At 38.2% G+C, this 20,960-nt stretch overlaps 1 protein-coding gene across 7 annotated transcripts in view; it reads right to left on the bottom strand.

The window, feature by feature from the left end:
• PPARGC1A (PPARG coactivator 1 alpha) overlaps window positions 1-20,960 on the bottom strand; it is a 409,900-nt gene that overhangs the window by 42,998 nt on the left and 345,942 nt on the right. For 2 of the 7 annotated variants that reach the window (XM_045166305.1, XM_045166304.1), the window contains exon 3: window positions 2,817-2,885. The exons of the other annotated variants lie outside the window; for them this stretch is intronic. The gene's annotated coding sequence lies outside the window, so the exon portion shown is untranslated. The remainder of the gene's footprint in view (window positions 1-2,816; window positions 2,886-20,960) is intronic. 7 annotated transcript variants of the gene reach the window in all.

Genomic DNA, 20,960 nt, shown 5'->3' with positions numbered 1-20,960 from the left:
CTTGCTGACTAATTCACTAATCTGCGCTGTTTTGCATAAAATTTATATTGTGTAGATTATTTTCCTCTTCTTCTTTAAGCACTTCATGTTGTCCAATCTGACCTGCTTCTTAAGTCATTTTTTAAGTTCTGTACACTATGACATTAACAATATCAGCTCAATTATCCCACACAGATTCTGTTACAAAATGCACCTAAGCTGCTGACATCTAATGAAGCCAGCAGTACCCATACTTCCTTTCTCGCTAGCACCACACTCCAGTTAATTGACCTGACAAAATTACAAGAATCACAGAATAAGACAGCTAATCAGAAAATCAAATTGTATTACTAGAGAAATTAGGCAGGCCTTTCTCACGTATACATTCTATTTTCATATAAAAATTGTTTTCCCTCATTACTGATGAGTCTCCATCCAGGAGGAAAACTATGAACCTCTTTCTCTTTTGGATTCAAGAAGCCAAGAAGAGCAATATATGCTCATGGTAGAGTTTATTCGGCATTTTTAACATTTGTTTCCATTTCCTTAATGCCCCCGGACTTGACGTTGTGAGTTAAGTGGTTTGAGACACACAGGGTAAAGTGACAGTTCTACGAGTTTTTAGACTGTAGTGCAGGAGGTAAATTCTAACCAGAAGGCGTGAAATGTAAACTTCAAAAAGGCACCACTTCCTTCCATAAATTGATCAATTCTTTAGAATTCAAATTGCTCAGTTGAGTAGAAAGACTTTATTGAGCATCCCCCTCACCCTCAACTCTTCTGGCCTCTGTCCACACAAACTTAATAATAAAGATCATGAAATAATCTGCCCCTATTTTCTGTGGGGATCATAATCTGGTATCCAAAGATGCCAATCTCTCCCTTTTAAGTTTAACTTAGATTTCCTCATGTACCAAAAACCAAATTCAGGTTATTGAACTATTCTGAATAAAACTTATATTTAAATGAAATATATTGCTTAAAATCATCTCAAAATCATGAGATTTACATTAATATAAGTATCTCTATATTATCTAATAAATATAGTCTTTGAAAATGTCTCGAACATACCAGACATGCTTACACACACACACATACACACATATGCACATACACACAACCACACACACACACAGTTTAAATAAATAAATTGGACATTTTTTCCAGATAACACAGTTTCCAGAAAGGCTTATTTCACTGAAGTTCAAAAAGAACTTAGGCAAAAACAGTTAAGCATGTTTACCAATAAATGAGTAATTTTGTTTACTCCGATTTACATTTTGTGTTTGACTTCCCAGCAATACTACAAGCCCCTATTTGCTTTCAATCACATAATACAATAGCATCTTAGTTCTATCCCTAGTGTAAACAAACCATGATAATTCCAATCAAGTCAAAATGACAAAGAACACTTAAATTAACTACTTTTCTCCAATTTCTTTAATAAGCCTGGGTGAATGTACACCAAATACAATGGCAGAAATACTGGAGCTTGATAATGTCATATTTAATTTACAAGACATGATTAAACCACCAGCTATTTAAATTTTCCTCTCTTCTGAAACCACAATGGGAAGGAAGAGTTTGTGGAATGGAAGACTGACATTGTGTATGTGTGTGTGTGTGTGTGTGTGTGTGTGTGTATGTGTGCGTGTGTTGAGGTATGTGAAGTGGGTAGGCTAGTCTTAAATCAGTATGGAAAAGTGGGACTGTAATCATTATAGTCAATGTCCATTAGAAATAATTATCAAACATTTTCATTTTCTTACCATCCTTGTATATGTGTTACTCAGAGAGCTGCTCTAAGACTGTTTTGATAGAGTTGTTCTTGAATTAAGAAAGAAAAGAATGCTATGATTTCAAATTCTGTTTTCTTTCATCAGAGCAGACTAGGAAGAAGGTTTAATGACACTTTTGTGTTGAAGCTCAACAGATATTTGTACATGTAAAGTTGAGTGGACATTATACCTTATTCTGACAATTTCAATTAGTTTGACATGAGTTTCAACAATTGAACACCTCAGAGAAGGCGATGCATTTGACAAAAAGAACTCTGTTAATGTTGCTTTCCGTTATTGCTTCAGTATAGAGCTGCCTGGTGGCTCAGCGGTAAAGAATCTGCCTGCAGTGATTCAGTCTATAGATAGGGAAGATCCCCTGCAAGAGGGAATAGCAACCCACTACAGTATTCTTGCCTGGAGAATCCCATGGACAGAGGAGCCTGGTGGGCTACCATCCATGGGCTCATGAAGAGTTGGACACAACTGAGGGACTAACACTTCCACTTCCACTGTTTTTATAAAAAAAAAAAAAAATACGGATTAGTTCCACATAACTGAAGGCAAGAAAAGCAAAGAGGAGAAAAAGAGAGAGCAGATCACCAACTGGGTGGTGATCTCCAGTTGCACAAACAGCTCAGTCTCAGTGCGGGGCAGAAAGGCAGACATAAAAGTGGGAAATAGGCAAGTGTGAGGCAATCAAGACACAATGAAGAGTCAGACATGACTGAGTGAGTAAGCGCACGCACACACACCCCCAAATCTGAAACAATGCTGCGTCATTAATAAATGGTCATTCAGAGCGGTCAATTAAGCCAGAAAATTCATTTCTTCTCTTTGGGATTGCGGGCCCCTATATGAATCGCACTAAGTGTGATATAATTCAAAAGGTACGGTTGAAGAAAGGTACATTCTGCCTCCTTGCATGTCCCAAGTCACCTCAAGATTGAAATCTGGGATCCAGTATATAATATCCGGGTCTTGTTCTTTTGTGAGCGGTTGGCAAAAGGATCTTTCAACCAGTTACACATGGTGGGGCAGACAATGCATTCAACTCACCCAACTGCACACAGAGTGAATAAATCCACTAAATTAAGGAGGAGATGAGGGACTCTGAGATCCTGACACCTGAAGGGAGAAACACAGAGTGAAAACTGCATGAGGTATCCTGAATATTTTTAATGCAGGCTATTTTGGAAGGACCATGCCCTGCTTAGGATAGTAATTTTTTCCACATCTTGTAGAATTGCAATTACACTCTGCGTCCCCAGATTCTCACACTTGCTTGATCTCTGTTTGATAAAAATAGTTTAATAGCCATTTAATCACAGCTTCATTATCTTAACACTCTTAATGTGAATTAGGCCAGGAGAATTCACTCTTCCTTATTATTTAAATCATCAATAAGAAGGAAACAGTAGTGTCTTCTTATCATTCACTAATCAGTTTCAGTTCCTTAGGCACTACTGTTTACCCCAAGATCAATCTGTATGAAAGGTCACTTAACCTCTCTGAGCCTCCACTTTTTTACTATATAAAATTTTGGGTTATTATCTGGCAAATTCCTATTACAGAATTTTCTGCACTCATGAGAAAAAAACACAAACAGTTGATAGAGGTCTTAGAATTCTTAAAGAAGTTGCTCAATAAACATCTCTGGTGTATATGCCCATCATCTTGATTAGCCATGTTTGAACTCCATTCTTTGAGCACGATCTACAGCCGAATTTCAGCACTGGGCCAGCTTCCTCCCAAATTCCCAGCAAGCTTTAGGTTTCCTTCCTGCCCCATACTGCTGATTTGGAAACAGCTAATGAAGACAAAATTAACTCCTACTTTAAGTGAGGCCTAATTAAGAAGGGAAATCGGCTTGAGTAACATCTGGTAATGTGTTCTGAAGCCAAATATAAATGACATTTTTGGATTATCCACTATTTTGGATTATTTGTTCCACTAGACACTACCAGGAGTTGAAATAATTACATAAGAAAGTGAATTTTATGATAGATTCAGGGGCTTAAATAAGGAATACAACTGACCATAGGAGTCCCCTTCCTGAATCACCATACATAAAGTTCTGTACCTCTGTTTCATGCACAAAAAGACAAAACATTTGCATGTAACAAAGTCGGTTTTGATGTATAAAGTTTGATTCAAGATTTGCAAGAAGCTGAATTAAAAATAAAGAAAAAAATATTTCTGGAATAAAAAATAACAATTCAGATTAAACCCCTGAAATAGAATTTGAAGTTTTCAATTTTTTAAAAGACCACTTTACACTGGACAGATACTATTTCACTAATTGTTTATTGCACATGTCTGCTCTGAGTGGTCTGAGTCTTTGCTAAAAAGGTTGTTAAATCCCACTTTTTTTTTTTTGCTTCATTCATTTTTTTTTTAATAAGGATAATTGCATTACAGTATTGTGTTGATTTCTACCAAACATTAACATGAGTCAGCCATAGGGAAAACTGACTTTCAAACAAGTCTTTTTCCCCTTTTTTTTTCTGTTTCTCTCCTCAAGTGCTCTACATTCCATGGTGATTTTTCTTGCTTCTTTTACATCCAGGCATGGGTACTAACAGCATGTCTGCCCACCTTCTCACACTCCAAATTGGGCAGAATCCCCACATGGCATTTCTTATAGGTTGCTTACTGTTACCCTGTTGGATAGGAAGAGCCTCTAAAATAATCCACTAGATTTGGTTTAGCATATGGAATAAAGGACTTTGAAAATGGGATGGTCACTTGAAGGCAAGAAGAAAAAAAAAAACCTTAATCTCAAGTGTGTATGTCTAACAGAAATATAATCAAGACAGTAAAGACCATCTTACATCAAATCACATATTTCTTATAGAAAAATAACATTGAATCTGTTCATTTCTTACAAATGTCCTGTACCCTGAGAGTTAGCTTCTTCCTCTACTTTATTACCAGGAGAGATACAATGCATACATTAGGTGCCAATGTGCTTTTCCTGTCAGATGCTAGAGTTGCTGGTTGAATGATAATAGTAGCTAATAGAAAGAACACAAATTTTAATTTCACTGTTTGGGAAACTCCCCATGGACCTACAGGTTACTTAAAATAGTGTGTCTGTAAATGTGTTTATACACACCACAGCCCCAAACCATAGAAGTTTGCATCTCAAGGACATAGTTACAACAGAATTTATGTGTACATGCATCTCAACCACTTGCGTGCATTCTACATATTCACTGTTGACTGTAAGTGTATAATCAAGGCTTGTGTTCTTCCTCCAAGTTAGACACTCTAACTAAAGAAAGCAATAAACAAAAATTGAAGTTAATTCCTATAAAAATAAAATAAGAATCAAGCGGAAATAAATACAAGCAAAACTGAAGGATTCCTTCCATAGACATATTTATACCTGTGGGAGTCCATTTAATTCCTGCTAATACTTACACTTCTATTTAAGCAGGCATAAAATGTAGGTTGACATCTGTACTTAGGCTCTATCTAACATTAGCTTATATCACATACTCATGAGTTAATAAGCATACCCTGAGCATATGGAGTTCATTATTCTGAAGAGGTCACATGAGCCAAAAGTGTAAATACAGAAGTTCAAGAGAAAGGCCTAAGAAAATCCTGCTTGATGCACTCAAAATGAGCTGATTACAGATTGGATGGGGAGGGGGTGTTTCATGTCTATTTCTCACAGTATAAAGAAGCAGCAGCTGGGTGGTGCCATTGAGCAGGAGGTCTAATCTATTGAAAAAAAGCTGCTAAGGCATTCCATTTGTCCTCACATTTAAACCAATAGAGAAACTGGGCAGATTTAAAAGAACACCAGATTAGAAGTCATAAGAATGGATCCTAGTCCCATTGTACCCTTAGTGAGCTGTGTGGCTTCAAGTCAAATAACTCAGTTCTGGCTACCCTGCACATGCTAGTTCCTGTTTTTACCCTTGCCACTGCCACTCCATCCCAATAGTTCATTCTCAACCCAGAAGACAGTGATCCTAATAAAACCTAAGTCTTCTCTTGCCCCAGTTTTGACCAAGCCCTCCAAGGCTTCTCACGACTCTAAGAAAAAGAGTTGAAGTTTTGAGAGTGACTTACTAGCCTAGAATCACCATATAATTTATCATATAAGCCAGAACACTTTTGAGAGTGAGTGGGTGCCATCAACAACCAATCACCAGACTATTGCAGGCTAACTAAGATGCATGGTTAGTTACCCTATATTAGATCTACATCATCTGACACTCTCAATACCCCTCATCTATCAGGCTGACTCCTTTCCAAACACTCTGAATTCCTTGCTTAGACCACAAAAATGCCAGGCATTCCCTTGCCAAAAGGCTCTGCACCTGCCATTTCCCCTTTCTAGAAGGCTCTTCTGCCAGATGGCCACATGGCTTGGCCCTCTTTATCCCCTTCAGTTCAGTTCAGTCACTCAGTCATGTCCAACTCTTTGAGACCCTATGAACCACAGCACTCCAGGCCTCCCTGTCCATCACGAACTCCCAGAGTTCACTCAGACTCACGTCCATCGAGTCGGTGATGCCATCCAGCCATCTCATCCTCTGTCGTCCCCTTCTCCTCCTGCGCCCAATCCCTCCCAGCATCAGAGTCTTTTCCACTGAGTCAACTCTTCGCATGAAGAGGCCAAAGTACTGGAGTTTCAGCTTTAGCATCATTCCTTCCAAAGAAATCCCAGGGCTGATCTCCTTCAGAATGGACTTTATCCCCTTAATTATACTCAAATGTCACCCTCCCAACTAGTCCAAGCACATTCTATCCACCTCCCCATTTTTTTTTATTGAAACTTACTTCTATAACTCAATATATATTTTAATAACTAATCTTTATGGTCTATTTAAAATAAAAGCCCTGAAAGGTCTATCTGATTGCCACTGACATGTGGCATATAGTAGATGCTTAATAAAAATGAAATGAACAACAACTAAAAATCTCTAACCAGTCCTTAGACTATAATGTGACTTTTTATCCTCCTTTTGTTTTGCCATTGTTGTATCCTCTGTAATTCCTACCTCTTTTCATTCCCAGAATATTTGTCTTATTAATAATGCTTATCTAAGTCTTTATTTTGGAGAAGGCAATGGCACCCCACTCCAGTACTCTTGCCTGGAAAATCCCATGGATGGAGGAGCCTGGTAGGCTGCAGACCATGGGGTCACGAAGAGTCAGACACGACTGAGCGACTTCACTTTCACTTTTCCCTTTCATGCATTGGAGAAGGAAATGGCAACCCACTCCAGTGTTCTTGCCTGGAGAATCCCAGGGACGGGGGAGCCTGGTGGGCCACCGTCTATGGGGTCACACAGAGTCGGACACGACTGAAGCAACTTAGCAGCAGCAGCAGCAAGTCTTTATTTGAAATTAGCTTCCATTTTTTTCTCATGCATTTTTTGTAGATCCATATTTTGTAAAGGAAAGGGTTGAGATGGGTCTTGAAAATGTAAAAATTTAATCTCACCAATTCTGGTGTTTGGAAAGATACTGGAATGCATTATTAAACAATTAATCTGCACATATCTCAAAAGATGCAGGAGAAAAATCATGCCAGTCCAACTATCTATTCATGCAGGAAGCATCAGGCTCACTAATCAGGAGAAAACAGATAATATAATCTATCTGGACGACAGTGAGTTTCTTTATTCTATACCTTATAACATACTCATCTGGGAATATATATTTAACCAGAGGGTTTTTCAAACTGTGTTCCATGGAACCCTTGATATGCATACAGTTACTACAAGAATTGATTGTAAATATCATGGTGTATGATATATTCTACATAATTGATTTCATATGCAAATATAACTAATTCGCTTTCAGAAAGCAATATGCGCACTCAACTGTGCTCTTTATCTTATCATAAACACAGTGAAGACCACCACTGACTTAACCTGCCAAGTTGAATCATTTGTTGTTGGTCTCAAGATTTAAAAATATCTTAAGATGTGCATGTGAGCACAACTTTACAACTTTACAAAACCTTTACAAATACTCCTTTCTGTGAAGTAGGGTTTTCTCAATCCTCATCAATCAAAAAAATGTACAAAATAATTAGTTGCCAAGATTGCTGTAAGAGCCTTATCTTCTACCCCAACTTCACTTTTTAATGTTCATTTAAGTAGTGTCAAAAATATTATGACATATACATGTTATTTTGATTAAAAAAAATAGTAAACACCAGCTGATCTTTACTGAGTGCCTTCCATGTTCCTGGGGCTGAGTTAATTTGTTTATGCTTATTATTTCATTTAAATCAATATTTACCCTATTAGTAGCCCAACGCTCACATGACTAATGAGAAGCAGACGTGTACATCAAACTAGATATATCTGATAAAAGCTTGTTCTCCCTCTCTTCTTTATATGTTGGAATTTTATAGAAGAAATTATTAAAACAAAAATGAACATGGGCATGGGCTAATCTAATCTATACTCACATTAGGGGATATAAAATGAGTTGAAAAGACATATCAGTTAATTATTAACAGTTAAGAACTAAGATGAAGAAATGCAGCTACATCCCATGAAGCAGAGTGGCCTTCCATGCAGAAAGAGGTTTTGCTGTGATTGCTTCTTACTATCTATTGCTCAGCCAATGTTACTGACTATCTTTTATCCTACTGGGTGTGATTTGTTCTTCTGTTAGAATGATCTCCCCCTTACCCTTCATTTTTTTCATATCTCTGTTTCCCACCTCAAAGCCTATTATAAATGGTCCCTTTTTCAGTTAAGTTCAGTTCAGTTGCTCAGTCATGTCTGACTCTTTGCAACCCCATGGACCACAGCACGCCAGGCCTCCTTGTCCATCACCAACTCCTAGAGTTTACCCAAACTCATGTCCATTGAGTTGGTGATGCCATCCAACTATCTCACCCTCTGTCGTCCCCTTCTCCTCCTGCCTTCAGTCTTTCCCAGCATCGGTGTCTTTTCAAATGAGTCAGCTTTTCGCATCAGGTGGCCAAAGTATTGGAGTTTCAGCTTCAACATCAGTCCTTTCAATGAACACTCAGGACTGATCTCCTTTAGGATGGACTGGTTGGATCTCCTTGCAGTCCAAGGGATTCTCAAGAGTCTTCTCCAACACCACATTCAAAAGCATCAATTCTTCAGTGCTCAGCTTTCTTATAGTCCAACTCTCACATCCATACATGACTACTGGCAAAACCATATCTTTGACTAGATGGACCTTTGTTGGCAAAGTAATGTCTCTGGTTTTTAATATGCTGTCTAGGTTGGTCATAACTTTCCTTCCAAGAAGTAAGCGTCTTTTAATTTCATGGCTACAGTCACCATCTGCAGTGATTTTGGAGCCCAAAAAGTAAAGTCAGCCACTGTTTCCCCATCTGTTTGCCATGAAGTGATGGGACCAGATGCCATGATCTTAGTTTTCTGAATGTTGAGTTTTAAGCCAAGTTTTTCACTCTCCTTTCACGTTCATCAAGAGGTTCTTTAGTTCTGCTTCACTTTCTATCCCTCTTTAATAAAAAGTTTTTCAACAACGCCAACTGATACTGGTATATTCAAGCCTTTATAAAAAAAGCTGGGTCCCTGGATAGAAATACAGATTTCTGGATACCATTAGATACCACTAAATTAAAATATCTAGATTTGAGTTTCTCAGCTTTGGCACTATTGGATCAGATCATTCTTTGCTCTAGGGGGCTGCCCTGTGTGTTGTAGGTTGTTTAACAGCTTCCCTGACCACTACCTATTAGATGCCAGTAATGCTTCTCTAATCATGACAACCAAAACTGTTACCAGATTTTGCCAAATATGTGCTGGGAGGTAGAACTTCCCCCAGTTGAGAACAATTTCCCTAAAAGAACCATCCAGGATTCTGAGTTTTGATAACCATCCCAAGTGATTCTGATAATTATGCAATTTTGGGTAAGTTACTATTTTGTGCCTATTGAGAAGTGCATAAATCAAGTTATACTTTACAATTCTATGAATGCTAGATTTATCACTTCTTGCTAAGTTGCTTCAGTTGTGTCCGACTCTTTGTGACCCTGTGGACTATAGCCCACAAGGCTCTGCTTTCCATGGGATTTTATAGGCAAGAATACTGGAGTGGGTTGCCACTTCCTCCTCCAGGGGATCTTCCCAACCCAGGGATGGAACCCAGGTCTCCTGTGTCTCCTGCATTGACAGGTGGATTCTTTATTACTAGTACCACCTGAGAAGCCCCAGATTTATAACTTCTAACACATGCAATTCTGGCAGCTTTTTAAAGTTATTAATAACATATTTTTAATTTATTCTATGTGAATTCTTATTTCCAATATCTTACATTAATGTCCCTAGACATTTTACAGTCTATGCTTCCTTGTTGATAACAGCTCATTGGTTATTTATGCCCTGAATTTCTTTTTGATTAGTCCTATGGCATTTTACTTTTTTATTGCCAACCACTCTCTTCTTTCTTCAGAATTTTCTGACCACCATCATTATAATAAAGTTCACTTTCGTTTTGTCGTCTGTTTGATTACATAGACTAGATGCCAAATGATTCTTGAAGATTCACCTCTATATACTTTCACATAGTTCCTAAACATGTCTAGACTTCTTAAGATTTTTTTCAAGATCAAAAGCATAAAAACCTTATAAGATTTTCATGTTCTTATGAAAGGGGCAGTGAGGCAAAATATAAATCTTGACGTGAGACTGCTTGAGTTGGGATCCTAAATTCATCCTTATGCGGTATGTGACCTTCAGCAAGTTACTTAACCTCTCTGTGTCTCAAATTTCATGTCAGAAAAGCATATTATAATAAACTTGCATTATAAGGTTATTTTGAGATTCAGATGTGTTAATCCATGCATATTGTATAGAACAGTGCCTAGTATGTAAAGGACTTATGTTTGTTATTGTTAATATTATCACTATTATTGTCCTCATGCACTAGATTGAGTTCAAAATAAATGAAACAAAGTATAAGCTTATTGAAAATTAATACAGAGGGAACACTTAAAGTTGACTTTGAGGTAGGGATAGGGTATAAACAAATGAACGGGACAGGGAAGAACATTCTACTCAATAGACTGACATAACATAGAGATTTAAAATGTGACATTGAAATTATTAAAGACATGAATGCTCAGAAATCCTTACAATTTTATAAAGGATATTGCCTACTTGTTACTTCTTAAGGCTGATATGTCTGAATTAACAGGCATGGTTTGACATAATCCCTGAATGCTTGCATGTTCATTACATGAAGTGATCTCCTAAAATCTACCCCAAGCTGAACTTCGATATCTACACTTGACACACCCTCCACTCATGCACACACATGCAAAAATACCATATGTGTATGCATGTTTACAAATAGATTTTTTATTCCTTATGCATGTATTAAGTGACTCCTACAGGCTATAATCTTTGTTCTAGGAACTTACATTTTAGTTTGGTAGAGAGAGGATGGCAGACTTTCCAAAGATTAGGTAGCCTATATATACATATATGTTACATGCAAAGAACATAGAGTATATATACATATATACACAGAGAGTACATATGTACATATATATATATGGAGAGAATATATTTGGTTCATTTATATGTATATATCCAGGAGTTGGTGATGGACAGGGAGGCCTGGCGTGCTGCAATTCATGTGGTCGCAAAGAGTCGGACAGGACTGAGCGACTGAACTGAACTGAACTGATACATTATACATGCATACATAGAAGGAGACAAAATATATACATTGTTTATTATATATAAATACCTAGAAGGAAACAAAATATTTGGAGTATACAGATAGACAGAGAAAGGAGTATAGAAATAGATAGATAGTACAAATGCATATATATGTACCTTATCATGTGAGAGAGAGAGAAAGGGAAAGCATTTGAAGGAGCAAGCCATAATAGCTGAGAAAGAAATATTTTAGGCCAAGAACAGAGTAAGTACAAAGGTCCTGAGGTGCAAACTTACAGTGAGTGAGACATTAATTGTTTCACGGTTTACAGATTGGTAGAAGGGGGAGGGAGGTAATAATGAAAATATTTAACAGACATTCCACATGAGCATCGATCAATCCGAATAGCAGCAGTAGGACTTCAGAAAGGAGTCCACTCTAAATGACTCATAAAGTTCTATCTGGCCATAAACAATGTATTTTAGACTGACTGTAAGAAACACTTATAATAATTTTCCATTACAACTCCTAAATTCTAAGATGGTACATTTTCTGCCCAAAGAAGTGCTTAGAAGGACCATCACAGAGGCCAGCGCTATTTGTTCCTAAAGACTTAGCACCACGAGGTATGTGTGCAAACCGTGCAGCTGCAGATGTCTCACACCTGGATCTATATGGTATATTAAGACTGGGGACGCCAAGATGCAGATGATGTCAAATGATCTGATTACTGCAATATTCTGGCAATAGCATTAAAAAGAGAGAAAATTGTCTCAAGGTGGTTGGAAGCTAATCAGCGGCAAGTCTGTCCTCTCTGTGGGGCCATCTAGGGTGAAGGAAATCAAAGTGAGGTTCCCGACTCTCTGTGGCTCCTGGCCTGTCCCCAAGAGAATAGGAGCCACTTAGAGCCTGGGATTGGGCCTGAGACTCCTTGAGCACCTTTCATTTTCCATTAAAATGCTCTGCACAGAGTAGTGGGTTGTCAATAAATACTTGCAGAATAAATACGATATGAGAAGTTCATCTTTTCAATGACTTTGACGCTAAGTATTCTCCCTGGCTTTGGGTTTCCAAAGCATCTGAGTAAGTCTGCAATTTCCTAGGATTTAGAGTCTGAACTTCTAATACCAGACTGAGTACAACACTTATGGAAAATCTTTAAATACTTTATACTGAATTCCTTCTAGATACAGAATCACTCATGATCATCAGTGATTTATACACACCACGATGAGCATGCACAGTAGGGTAGCCTAAGACATCTGGTTAGACAAAGTGGTTAATAACACCAAAGGTAACATTTTCAAAACTGACCTTGATAACTGGATTTTTAAAAGTGTATGTGTCTTTAGCAACATGGGAGATGACAAAAGAAGTACAAACCAAACTGGATAAAAATTCAAGAGTTACAGAAAGGAGAAAACAAGTATTTAATGATAGCCTCACTTAATGACAGAACATACTAACAGAAATACCAAATAGTAAGAGTTTAAGAGAGTCAACTCACCCAACAACATGATTCTGCAGATTAGAAGACTGACCCCCCAAAGGGTTAAACAGACTTTCTCAAGGCCAATTAGTAACTGATCTAAATCTATATTTTGGGGGGGCCTAAGTAAGTAAGTGAAGTCGCTCAGTTGTGTCCGACTCTTTGCGACCCCATGGACTGTAGCCTACCAGGCTCCTCTGTCCATGGGGTTTTCCAGGCAAGAGTACTGGAGTGGGTTGCCATTTCATTCTCCAGGGGATCTTCCTGACTCAGGGATCGAACCCGGGTGTCTCCCGCATTGCAGGCGGACGCTTTACCCTCTGAGCCACCAGGAAAGCCCATGGGGGGCCTATGGTTTCCTTATTTTTTCTACCATACTATATCATTTCCCAGGAGGATTGGAGAAAATAATAGCAAAGAATCTTATTCATACACTTGCCCTTTATACTTTAGGCCTCAACATTGTTTAAAATACTGTAAATGGAAAGTTTCCAGTTCAGTCCTCCATAGAAACGCGGGACTACAATTAAGTTCCATGTCTGCGCTTTTAAATAATCATAAGTTTCTTGGGAATACAAATCATGATGTGTGTGTCAAACTGTCAGAAAACGTTAACAGATATTTATTGAGTATCTACTATGTGCCAGGTATTCTTGATGCTGGGAACATGAACAAAATAATTAAAAATGAACAAAGTAACTAAATGTCCCTGCCCTCACAGAGCTTATTCTAGCAAGGGGATACAGATGATTAACAACTTAAATTACTGTAAATTACAAAATAAACAATTGTGAGGAATGAAAGATTGGATACAGCAATAAGAATTCCACCTTTTAGAGAAAAGCCAAATATTTAAAAAATTAGATTTATTTACCAAACAGGGCATGACATTTTCTTATAAAAGATTTCATACTGGGATAATGTAAAAATACTTAAACTGCTGAAAATATAAACCTTAGTATAAAAGCCTGACTGAAAGAAAAGTTTCTTACTGACTGTCTTCTACACAAAGTAAAAGATATCTGTGACTCTCAAATTTGGCTGCATATTAGAATCACAGGAGCTATACACACACACACACACATATATATATATATATATATATATATATATATATATATATATATTTGACCTTCCCTGCCCCTCACCAGAGCAATCAGTATCTTTGGAAGTAGGATTCAGTATTTTTTTCAAAAGCCTCCATGGCTGGATTCTAATAGGAGACAAGGACTTAGTGGTAAAGCCTCTGTTATTGCTGTTCAGTCTTAAGTTGTGTCTGACTCTTAGAGACCTCAAGGACTGCAGCTCGCCAGGCTTCCCTGTCCTTCACTATCTCCCGGAGTTTGCTTATTCTCATGTCCATTGTGCGGGTGATACCATCCAACCATATCATCCTCTGTCACTCCCTTCTCCTCCTTCCCTCAATCTTTCCCAGCATCAGGGTCTTTTCCAATGAGTTGGCTCTTCATATCAGGTGGCCAAAGTATTGGCGTTTCAGCTTCAGCCTCAGTCCTTCCAATGAATATTCAGGGTTGATTTCCTTTAGGATTGACCGGTTGGATCTCCTTGCAGTCCAAGGGACTCTCAAGAGTCTTCCAGCATCACAATTCAAAAGCATCAATTCTTTGGCACTCAGCCTTCTTTATGGTCCAACTCTCACATCCATACATGTCTACTGGAAAAACCATAGCTTTGACTAGATGGACCTTGGTGAGTAAAGTGATGTCTCTGCTTTTAAATATGCTATCTACGTTTGTCATACTTGCCTTCCAAGGAACAAGTGTCTTTTAATTTCATGGCTGCAGTCACCATCTGCAGTTATTTTGGAGTCCAAGAAGATAAAATTTACCACTGTTTCCACTTTTTCCCCATCTATTTGCCATGAAGTGATGGGAACAAATGCCATGATCTTAGCTTTTTGAATTTTGAGTTTTGAGCTAGTTTTTTTTTTTTTTTTTAACATTCCTCTTTCACCTTCATCAGGAGGCTCTTTAGTTCCTTTTCACTTTCTGCCATTAGAGTGGTATCATTTGTATATTTGAAGTTGCTGATATTTCTCTCGGCAATCTTGATTCCAGCTTGTGCTTCATCCAGCCCGCCATTTCGCATGATATACTCTGCATATAAGTTAAATAAGCAGGGCAACAATATACAGCCTTGACGTACTCCATTCCAAATTTTGAACTAGACATGTCCAGTTCTAATAGTTGCTTCTTGACCTGCATACAAGTTTCTCTGGGGATAAGTAATATGGTCTGGTATTCTCATCTCTGAGAATTTTCCAAAATTGGTTGTGATCCACATAGTCAAAGGCTGTAGCATAGTCAAAGAGGCAGAAGTAGTCTTTTTTTAGAATTCCCTTGCTTTTTCTATGATCCAGTGGATGTTGGCGATTTGATCTCTGGTCCCTCTGCCTTTTCTAAGTTTAGCTTGTACATCTGGAAGTTCTTGGTTCACATACTGCTGAATCCTAGCTTGACAGACTTTGAGCATGACCTTGCTAGCATGTGAAATGAGTGCAATTATACATTAGTTTGAACATTCTTTCACATTGCCCTTCTTCAGGATTGGAATGAAACTGTCCTTTTCCAGGCCTATGACCACTGCTGAATTTTCCAAATTTGCTGACATATTGAGTGCAATACTTTAACAGCATCATTTTAGGATTTGAAATAATTCAGCTGGAATTCCATCACCTCCCCTAGCTTTCTTTGTAGTAATGCTTTCTAAGATCCACTTGACGTCACACTCCAGGATGCCTGGATCTAGGTGAGTGACCACACCATTGTGGCTATCCAGGTCATTAAGACCATTTTTGTATAGTTCTTCTGTGTATTCTTGCCAATTCTTTTTTAATCTCTTCTGCTTCTGTTAAGCCTTTGTGCCCATCCTTGGATGAAACGTTCCCTTGGTATCTCCAATTTTCTTGAAGAGATCCCTAGTTTTTCCCATTCTATTGTTTCCCTCTATTTCTTTCATTGTTCATGTAAGAAGCCTTTTTTATTTCTACTTGCTATTATCTGGGACTCTGCATTCAGTTCGGTGTATCTTTCTTTTTCTCCTTTGCCTTTTGTTTCTCTTCTCTTCTCAGCTATTTGTAGACCTCCTCAGACAACCACCTTGCCTTCTTGCATTTATTTTCCTGTGGACGGTTTTGGTCACTGCCTCCTTACAGTGTTATAAACCTCCATCCGTAGTTCTTCAGACACTCTGTCTACCAGATTTAATTCCTTGAATTTTTTGGTCACCTCCACTATATAGTCATAAGGGATTTGATTTAGGCCATATTTGAATGGCCTAGTGGTTTTCCCTACTTTCTTCAATTAAGTCTGAATTTCGCAGTAAGGAGCTCATGATCTGAACCAGTCAGTTTCAAATATTATTTTTGCTGACTGCACAGAGCTTCTCCATCTTATATATAAGCAATCTTATTTCAGTATGACTATCTGGTGATGTCCATTTGTAGAGTCATCTCTGTGTTGTTCTCTTGACAAAACTCTGTTAGCTTTGGCCCTTTGAGAGAAGTGAAAATGCTTGCTATGATTTTTATTTCACAGGCTTTTCCATGTGTAGGCCAGTGTCCCTGAATTCCCACGTTCCACATAATGTCAGAGAAGGCAATGGCACCTTATTCCAGTACTCTTGCCTGGAAAATCCCATGGATGGAGGAGCCTGATGGGCTGCAGTCCATGGGGTCACTAAGAGTTGGACATGACTGAGTGACTTCACTTTCAACTTTTCACTTTCCTGCATTGGAGAAGGAAATGTCAACCCACTCCAGTGTTCTTGCCTGGAGAATCCCAGGGACGGGGGAGCCTGGTGGGCTTCTGTCTGTGGGGTCGCACAGAGTCGGACTCAACTGAAGTGACTCAGCAGCAGCAGCAGCCACATAATGTGGTTTCATTTTCATCCAGTGCACATCACATATGGCCCCTTTGCCAGGTCTGGCTTTCTTTCCTGGGTTCAGGTCTCACTTCAATTTTCCACGTAGTCTAGGCGTTGAAAGTTTCAGCTTTAAACTCCTGGGTTAGTTCCTGTCAGTATGTCTCTGCAGCTCTCAACCTTTCTTTAGTATGCATAAGACTATCAGATAGATCTCTCTGGCATATGGCAGGCAGGGACAACCACAGCCAAGAACCTCATTGCTATGACTGCTGTCATACTAGATCATTTCTTTAAAAAAAAGTCATATGAGATCACATTAGAGTGGCTTCTGACCACAGGCTGGGCAAACTATGAAAGTCTGGGTTTGAAGTAAAAAGGTGTTCAGGAGAGCACACACAGTGACATACTGCTGCTGCTGCTGCTGCTGCTAAGTCGCTTCAGTCGTGTCCAACTCTGTGCGACCCCATGGACGGCAGCCCACCAGGCTCCCCCGTCCCTGGGATTCTCCAGACAAGAACACTGGAGTGGGTTGCCATTTCCTTCTCCAATGCATGAAAGTGAAAAGTGAAAGTGAAGTCGTTCAGTCGTGTCCGACCCTCAGGGACCTCATGGACTGCAGCCCACCAGGCTCCTCCGTCCATGGGATTTTCCAGGCAAGAGTACTGGAGTGGGGTGCCATTGCCTTCTCCAAAGTGACATGCTACATCCTTGCAAGTGATGATACAGATGTATATCAGTAAAATAAGACATACCCATTAAATACTATTAAGTTAATAAAGAAAGTTAGCCAGTGCCACTTGTTCAACCCATGATCTATGCATATATACTGGGAAACATCTGAAAGAATACACACCAAAAATTACAAGAAAGTGCGATTTCAGATGAATTTAATTCAAATTTTTTCTAATCTTTCTTTAATGACCACTTTTATATTTATAAAATAAATATATAAAAATAAAAAGCATGTACATTAACATGGTAAAGGGATAAGAGAAAAAAGCTTAGCATGATTAAAGAATTAATCCAGATCATTCCAGGTCTACTCAGCTCTGTAACTCTGGCTTAAAATCTGCCTTCCTTAGATCTTAATTTTTTCAACTCTAAAATGGCAGCAGTGAAATATGCCACGTGTATCCCCTAAGGTTACCAGAAGCAGAAACAACATAAAACCTATGTGCTTTGAGGAAGATACACAAAAACGTAGTGCCACAAGTACATGCATCTCAGATAAAACCATTCAAACAATATTTACTGAATTTGCATTATACTTCCTAGCTGAATACTTAAATTTAGTTCTTCCTCAAAACACCCCACAGTATCAAGGAGATATAGCAACTTGTATAAGAACAATGACAGAATTGGCTGAACTAGGACAAAAATTTCATTTTAAAAAATGATAGCGTCCTAGAGAATTTAAACAGGGGGTATCCAGGAAAAGGAAAGGTGACGGTGATGGAAGACTCTATGGCAAAGCCATGGAAAGCGATTGAGGAACCACTCTGACACCCTTGCTGCCCCAGCTGACATCAATGGTTATAGACAGACTTTCCAGGTCTGCTTGTTGGGATGATGTCAGTCTGCTGTAATCTGTTCAGGGGTGAAAGATCTGATGCTATCAGATAGGGTGTACCTAGAGTACATCCTTTCACTTCTGGACACAATATGAAAATATACAGCTTTAGCAATTTACAGGGAAATAGTTCTGAGCCATCATAGCATCAATTGTAGCTTACTTTGTCCCTGGCAGAGCATTCAGCAGTTCAATATTCCTGAAACATTAACCCAAGATCCTTCATTTTGCATCTGTTCCTATTGATATCATGTCCCCTGTGAATATTTCCAAAGTAACAGTCAAAATCTTATGAGATTTGGCCTGAGAAGAATGGGGTTCAAGTTCTGATTCTGTCTCAGGCTAGCCAGTATCCTTAGAGAAGGCGTTTGGGCCCTGTGACCTCAGTGCCATCAACTGTATGTAGATACCTGCTTCACATCATTGAGGTAAAGATTAAATGAGATATTGGGCAGAAGGGCACTATAAAACACTATCAAGTATTTCCTTCTATTTATCTAATAACGTTCCTTTTAAAAGATCATTTCAAAATGTTACCCTGTCAATCAAAGAGCAAAACTTAAAAGAATATCCTAAGAAACCCCAAGTAATAAGAATTTAATTACCTAAGATGGGCCATTTCACAATCTTTACCTGTGATTAAGTACCTTTCTAGCTGCCGTCTATGGGGTAGCACAGAGTCGGACACGACTGAGGTGACTTAGCAGCAGCAGCAGCAGCTACTTATATAATAACTTGTGTTTTGTAACTTATTAAAGCTTATAGATATAGCCTTCAATGTGGAATAGCTGAACTAGGACAAAAATATCATTTAAAAAATTAAGTACCACTGAGTCAAAGGAAATATAACCATCAGATATAGGAAAAGAAAAGGTTATGATGTTTAAAGATGATAAGGGGAAGAAAGAATTGATCCATCTTATCTAGATGAAGCTAGTGGTAAAGAACCTGCCTGCCAATGCAGGAGACTTAAGAGATGAGGGTTCAATCCCTGGGTCAGGAAGATCCCCTAGAGATGGAAATGACAACCCACTCCAGTATTATTCTCTGGAGAACCTCATGGACAGAGGAGCATGGCGTGCTACAGTCCATGGGGTTGCAAACAGTTGAACATGACTGAAGCAACTTAGCATACACGCATCTAAAAATAAGACGAGGCAAAACAGAGTCTTCAGGAAACATAACGGGTATTTTACTTTAATTTTTCATAAAGTCTTAAAAAAAGGAAAAAAGTCTCAATACATATTTAAGCATTTTGAAGTCCTTGGCCATGTTTTATGTGGCTTTACTCATTCATTCTTCTTTTTATTAATTTGTATATTTAGAAAATACTTCTTGAATGGCAAGTGTCTCAGGCACACAGAAGCGGTTCTAACAGATACCTCCCTGTCCTCATGATGTTTACAGCATCCCAGTTCCTCAGCTGTCATCGGTATAGAATCTAACACAATTACTTAAATAATAAATGAAGGAAGAAATAGACTAAAAATGAAAAAAAAAATGAGAAAAAGGAAACTGAAAATCAAAGAAATTAGGAGGAGAATGGAATAATTCACAATTTTATTATCACTTTTAGTTAGAAATGAAACACTCTTCTTACATTACACACTTCATTTGGGCTGTGGGCTTCAGAAAATAATTACTGACTTTGAAATGTGAATTATTTCACATTTCACATTCACACAATTCTTTAACTGCTCTTTATTCTTAAACATTGCCAAGATTTTCTTTGGGAACTACAGCTATAATAAAACAGAGGAGAAATAAGATTTTTCTTTGGGCTTCTGTGACAGTGATCAGAGCATTATTGCCATAAAGGCCAAATAAAATCAAACCAAAGTCTACGAGGGAACTAAAAAGTAAACTCTTGTTTTGGCAGGAACTGTCTATTTCTGTAAAGTGCAAGTATGACAGCAAGAAACAGCTCTCTTTCTAGTAGATAATACAACGGCTTCAAACTTTTTAATGATTACATATGATTAATTTTGAAAACAGTAAGGCTGCTCTAAAATCAAACTTATTTCAAGATAAAGGGAAAGTGAAGAAAAATTTCTAGGTGTATAAATAAAAGGGAATAGTAATCTTTGAGCTCTTGCTGTGTGCTAGAGATATTGTAACTGCTCTTTCCTTTTATCTGTAAATAATCCTATAAAAGAGCTATCATTTCACCATTTCACAGAAAAAGAGACTGAGGCTTAAAGAGGCTAAGAAACTTGCCTAAGTGTACATTGCAAACATGTGACCGAGTGGAAATTTGAACCCAGGCTCCCCCTCTTTTTAGTGTCCCTAATTTTTCTGGAGCATTTTTTAAGTTGCAGAATTCAAAATTCTTATATCCCTATAGATGTGAATTTCAACTTAATTGTTAATTTTATTTTCAAGATCCCTTTGGGGGCAGGGGGGGAACACAGCTCACTGAATATTCTTCTAGGAAAAAAAGTCACATGTTTCATTGCTTCTAATAAGTTTTTGCAGCTCAGAAGTTTCCATTACATTCTGACAGTTAAGTTGCTAATAAACTGAGGAACCACTAATTAACTTATCTATCTCACAAATTCAAGATCCAGCTAGCACCCTAGAACACAACTTCCATCACTGGACTGAAAAT

This window comes from Bubalus bubalis, chromosome 7 (assembly GCF_019923935.1).
Source record: "Bubalus bubalis isolate 160015118507 breed Murrah chromosome 7, NDDB_SH_1, whole genome shotgun sequence".
Classification (NCBI taxonomy): Eukaryota; Metazoa; Chordata; class Mammalia; order Artiodactyla; family Bovidae; genus Bubalus; species Bubalus bubalis.
This window is presented reverse-complemented; position numbering and strand designations above follow the sequence as displayed.